This window comes from Poecilia formosa, unplaced genomic scaffold (genome assembly GCF_000485575.1).
Source record: "Poecilia formosa unplaced genomic scaffold, Poecilia_formosa-5.1.2 Scaffold201, whole genome shotgun sequence".
Lineage (NCBI taxonomy): Eukaryota > Metazoa > Chordata > Actinopteri > Cyprinodontiformes > Poeciliidae > Poecilia > Poecilia formosa.
The window spans coordinates 788751-794580 of record NW_006800140.1 but is presented as its reverse complement, the minus strand read 5'-3'; positions in this window follow the sequence as shown (position 1 = coordinate 794580).

Below are 5830 nucleotides of genomic sequence, written 5' to 3'. Positions count from 1 at the left end.
TAGATAGATAGATAGATAGATAGATAGATAGATAGATAGATAGATAGATAGATAGATAGATAGATAGATAGATAGATAGATAGATAGATAGATAGATAATACTGTGTTGATGGCCAAAGGGGATTTTTTTTACCACCATAACACACAAAAATCAAAATACAAAATAAAAAAAAAACAATAAAAAGTAATCTTCTTCAATCAAGACATGAATGTAAAACCCCATAAATTAATTAGTTAATTTACAAAAAATTAAATAAGATAATTATTTATATGTTTTTGGTTTATTTATTTTATCTTAAAATAAATTCCTCTTTTATTGCAGTTGTATAATCTTGCAATTATTTCATTCATTTATTTATGCATCATTCACGTCTGCTCCTCTTTAAAAATGCAGGGGAAGTTATTTGCACTTCTGACAGTTTCTGCTCATTAAGTGAATCAAACGCTGTAATATTTAGCCATATTCCAGTAGATAAAACACATAAAACAGATCAGTTACACACTGACTGGTATTTCTAGTTTGTACATATGTAAAGTTTTCAAACGGGTTCACCAATAACAATATGTAAATAGGTCATCTGAAGCACATTTTCAGCAACAAAGCAATTCAAAGTGTTTTAAATGAAATAAAAGGAAAACAGAAAAAGTTCATCCAAATAAATAAACCATTGCGCCCCCTCCTGGTGGCGCCCATTTTCGGGAGGTCCCAAATCCTGGCATTACCATCTATTATTAGTCATTGCTGCAGTTCCCCTCCTGCACTAATCGCTACGTAAACTCTGCGTGACTCTTGAAAAGCGCCCCAAATCCTCTCATTTGCTGTTGTTCGGAGGCAGAGCGGTTCGGTAATCCTGTCCGGGTTCGCAGCGCGGTGACCTCCAGCTGCAGCGGACACCGTGACCCCGTCGGACCCCTCCCTCCCTCCTCCCTCCCGCCGTGACTGACAGCTCCGCCGCTCATCGCGTGTGAGCGAGCATGGAGGTCATGCAGGAGCGCAGGAAGGCGTGTTGCAACTGACAGTTTGCACTCACGCTAGTGAAAAAAATAGAAACGGCGCAGAGTTGGACTGCGGAAATTCCAGCCTGATGTGATTTCATCATGTTTCTCATTCACTGCATATTTTCACTGCCAGGAAGTGACATCATCTGCAAACATCAGGCTGAATTATGAATGTTATTAGTGGCATATTTCACAAGAAGATATTATTTTAGTAAAGTCTGAGGTAATCATCTGTGGTTGCGGAGCTGTCACGCACACTACCCCCACTTAAAAACCCGCAAAACCCGCTTGACCCATGGCAGTGGTTTACTGCTTTATTGTTTCTGAAAGGTTTAATATCAGAAAAAGATTCAAGTCAAAATGTTTCATGGCATTTTCTCACTAAAGACAGAGAACAGCAGATCCAACTTATCACAAAGATTTATTCCTTGTGATAAATCTGTGTTAATTTATCACAAGGAATCAAATTAAGTTTATCCAACTTAATTCAATTGTCAAAATAACGTAAATAAACTCCATTTAATTAAGTTGGATCACCTGTTGTCTTTAAGTGTTTTCTCCCTCCTCGTAATGAATAATCTTAAAATGAATTAATGTTTTATTGCAGTTTAATAATCATGTAATTATCTTTCTACTGTTTATGTCTGCTCCTCTTTAAAAAGGCAGTAGCAGGAAGTTATTTACACTTCAGACAGTTCCCGCTCATTAAATCGGTCATAAACAACAACATACAAGCATTTCAGGAAATAACACACAGATTGATGTTTCCAAGCCTTTATTTCTGTGGATTATGATTTTTCCGCTTACAACCAATGAAAACACATTTAATATTAGAATACTACATGTAACCAATAAAAAGTTTAATAAGTGGTGTCATAGAAAAAAAGTATGTTTAATATTTGCTTAAAATATGTTTTTATTAGCATTCATGGCTAATTGTTTTTAGCCTGGCAGCGGTGTTTCTAACTTTCAGCTGAACCAATTAAGATGGCTGTGATACAGGGCTGAAAAATGGCGTATTTGTCATTAATCGATAATTTAAATAATCCTCAACTAGTTTAGTAATCAATTAATCATTAACTGAAGTCGACAGACTAAAAAAAAAAGACCATTTGTTGAAAGGACAACATCATCAGAGCAGAAATTAATCTGAAACCATACAAAACATATAAACATATTTTGCATTTAAAAGAAATATGTTTTTCCTGCAAATATGTTCTACTTAGCAGCTCCAGCCAAGCCCAGTCTGTCACCTAGCAACGCAAGCATCATTTTACCTGCTACCTAGCAACCCAAGCTGAACTCCAGCATGTTTGTTCAGCTGGTTTTATCGCTGTATGCTCTGTATAATGGCTGCTGGAAAAGACAAGTGTTTTGCTGTCGACTTACCCTGAAACCACTTGCTGACCCCTGTTCTGGCCTCACTTCACTGGCTGCCTGTATATTTTAGGATTGATTTTAAAATTCTTATGCTTGTTTTTAAATCACTGCATAATCTTGCCCCGACTTACCTCTCTGAACTTCTTCACCCCTACATACCCTATCGGTTTCTCAGGTCCGCAGATCAGCTGCTGTTGGAGGTACCGAGATCCAGAAGGAAGCTCAGAGGGGACAGGGCTCCTCTGTCAGGGGCCCCAAGTTATGGAACGACTTGCCTTTGCAGGTCAGAGAGGCCCCTTCACTGTCCACTTTTAAAGCTCGTCTTAAAACCCATCTATTTTAGTTGGCTTTCAACTCCAGCGGGATCTAGTTTTAAATTGTATGTTTGTTTTTAAACTGTAAGTTTTAATTTTTTTATATTTAATTATGTTGTGTTTTAATGTACAGCACTTTGTATCAGCTGTGGTTGTTTTAAAGTGCTTTATAAATAAAGTTGGTATGGTATGGTATGGTATGGTATGGTATGGTATGGTATGGTATGGTATTCTTGTTGGTTGTGTAGAAGGCTCCACTTCTGCTTTTCAAAGATGTATAGTTGCATAACTACACATCTGTTTGCAGCCATTTTCACGTGTTAGTGTAAACGCTGAGCTGGCCAGTGTGACTGGAAGCAGCTGATGTGGATTTAAAGTGACATGAGGCTCAAAAAATACAATTAAAAAGTTAAAAAAAATTAATGAAAATGTTTTGTATAGGCCATAGGTCTATTTTCACCTGGCATCATAGGTCTCCTTTAATGGGAGCTACTGGTTTCCTCCTCTATTTCTGAAAACTGCACAGCATGTTTCAGTTTTAATCTTGTGTGCAGCTTCTTATTCCTAATTTTGCTTGTTTGTTGTTGGTTTTAATTTCTTTTTAATTTTGTCGATTCAATTCTTACGCCAACATTTCCAGGTTGTGGGACAATAAGTTATATTTCTATTGATGCTTCTCTGTCATAATCAGGAGGAGTTTTGGTTTCCGAGTCGTCTGGTTAGTTTTTATTTCTGTTCGTTTTCCTTGGCCGCTGTCCGTCTTTGTGCTCCTGGTTCCTCTCAGCTGCAGCTGCTGGTAATCAGCCCCCGGTTCCACATCCCTCCCAGTACAAACTGGGTTTCCACGGTTCATTTCCAGGTGCTTCCAGGTTCTTCTGCTCCGTGTCCGACTCCTCGACTCACTTTAGCTGCTGCTGTTTCCAACTTTTTAAGTTTTGCTTTTATAATTAAATTAAAAAACTTTTTACATTTTTGCAAAATGATTTCATAAACTTTTCCCCACAGTAAAATTCAAGTACTTTTCAAGCATTTTCAAGGTACATTTTCAAACTTTTCCAGCACCAAATTGGTGATACAAACAAACAAAAGACAGTTTCAACTCACTTTTATATGATATAATTTATTACTGTTATTAATAATGACTTGTGATTCTACAGCAGGGACAAAATTAACAAAACTTTATGTGCATATACATGACTGGTCTGAGAACAAAGCAATAATTTAACAAAAAAATTGCCCAATTTCTATAACATAAAACATAAGACGATCAATAAGTCCTGATAAATTAGGAGTAATAAATATTCATTACACTGAAGCAATCCAAACAAATTCTGTTAAAGTGAACGTTACTCAAATTAAATGCTTAAACACAATATACAAATAACGTTACTAAAAATCCTTAAATTATGTTCTTGCCAAATTTCCTGGCATTTAACAAATATAAATAATTTAGCTAATTTTAACTAAGTTAAAACAAGAAAAGTTTAGCCAAATTTAACTTCAGACAGTGATAAAAAATTGTATGTATTGAGCGTAGCACTGAAACAAGTGTAGCACTGAAACAATTGGTCAGATTAATCATGATTAATCAATTATTGAAATAATCAACTAATTTAATGATCAATTAATCGTTAAAATAATATTTTCAGAGCAGTAATTAATCAAAACAGTTGGTACACTGCAAAAACACAAAATCTTATCAAGTATTTTTGGTCTAGTTTGTAGTGAAAATATCTTGGAACACTTGAAATAAAAAAAACAAACTCACAAGAAACTTTTCATCAAGAAATAAGAGCCTGATTTAAGTAAATAATTCCTTAATTTTGATGAAAAAGTTCCAGTTCAACTGGCAGATTAGTTCACAGTCAAATGGCCCTGTCCCGTTACCTAGCAACGCCTGCCAAGCCCAGCCCGTTACCTAGCAACCCAGTTATGGTTCCACTGGAAGATTGTTTCACTACTAACATGACATTTCATGAAGTAATCCGCCAATGGCACTAATAATGTCACCAATATTGAGGAATTATTGAGTTAAAATGAGCTCTTGCATTTTGCTGAAAGGTTATAAGTTAATTTTGTCCTATTTTAAGCATAATGAGATATTTGCACTAGAAACTAGATTAAAAAAAAATTCTTGTTATAAGCTCTAATTAGATGTATGAAAACATCTGGTTTAAACTGTGAACATTTTCCAAATTTAGGCTTTTAATCAAACATTGGATTGAACTTTATTTTAAAACTGTGCAGTTTGAATATCAAGCACTTTCAAACCTTGAAATTTAAAGGGTTTCAAACACCCACACACACACATCCTGTTAGACAGAGACGAGCAGAAACACACACACACACACACCCTCACACACACATCAGGAGCGTCTGTACAGCCCTGTCATGTTGATTACCATCCAGTAGAGATGAATCGACCTGCCGCCGCGTGATTGGTCCGACTACCATCAAACTAAACCGGTTACTGGCGACGAGTCAAAGAGAGTTGAGCGGCAGGGCAAAACCTTCACTTTGGTCCGACCGCAAGAGCGCCTCATTACGACTGGATGACCCCGGCGACTTCAAACATCAAACTGTCCCACAACAACCCCCTCCTCCCCAAAAAACGTTCCTTAAATCCTGTTGATCTGTGAGGTTTTCCATCTAAGTTCATGAGGACGATGCTAATGAGAGCTAATGATCCTCAAACATTGAGGTATCTCCGTGTTTTTTGTTTTATCACGTCTGAATAAGTGCAATGGAGGCGCTTGCCAAAGCGCAGTCAGCAGCCCGTGAAGGCGTCTCCCCTCCATTCTCACACTAAAAGGGCATTTTGCCCTTAAATCCTGAATCGGCGAGCTTGTCCGAGACCCGCTCAGGGTCGGTTGGGTCCATCTGAACTGCTGGTGCTGCTTGAGAAGAATAGGGAGGCTTTTGACGCGTTCCGCCGCATGACTGCGCTTTTCAAATCCAGGCTAATGGAAAACAGCCATGAACTCTTCTCTGGCTTTTTTCCTGAGAGGAATCCAATGGAAAATAGGGCCAGAACACTGTAAAAATATAACAATCTAACCAAGTATTTTTGGTCTGGTGACTCAAATAAAAAGTCACCATCAAGTGATTATGCTGGAGGGATCAAATTTGTGTTATTC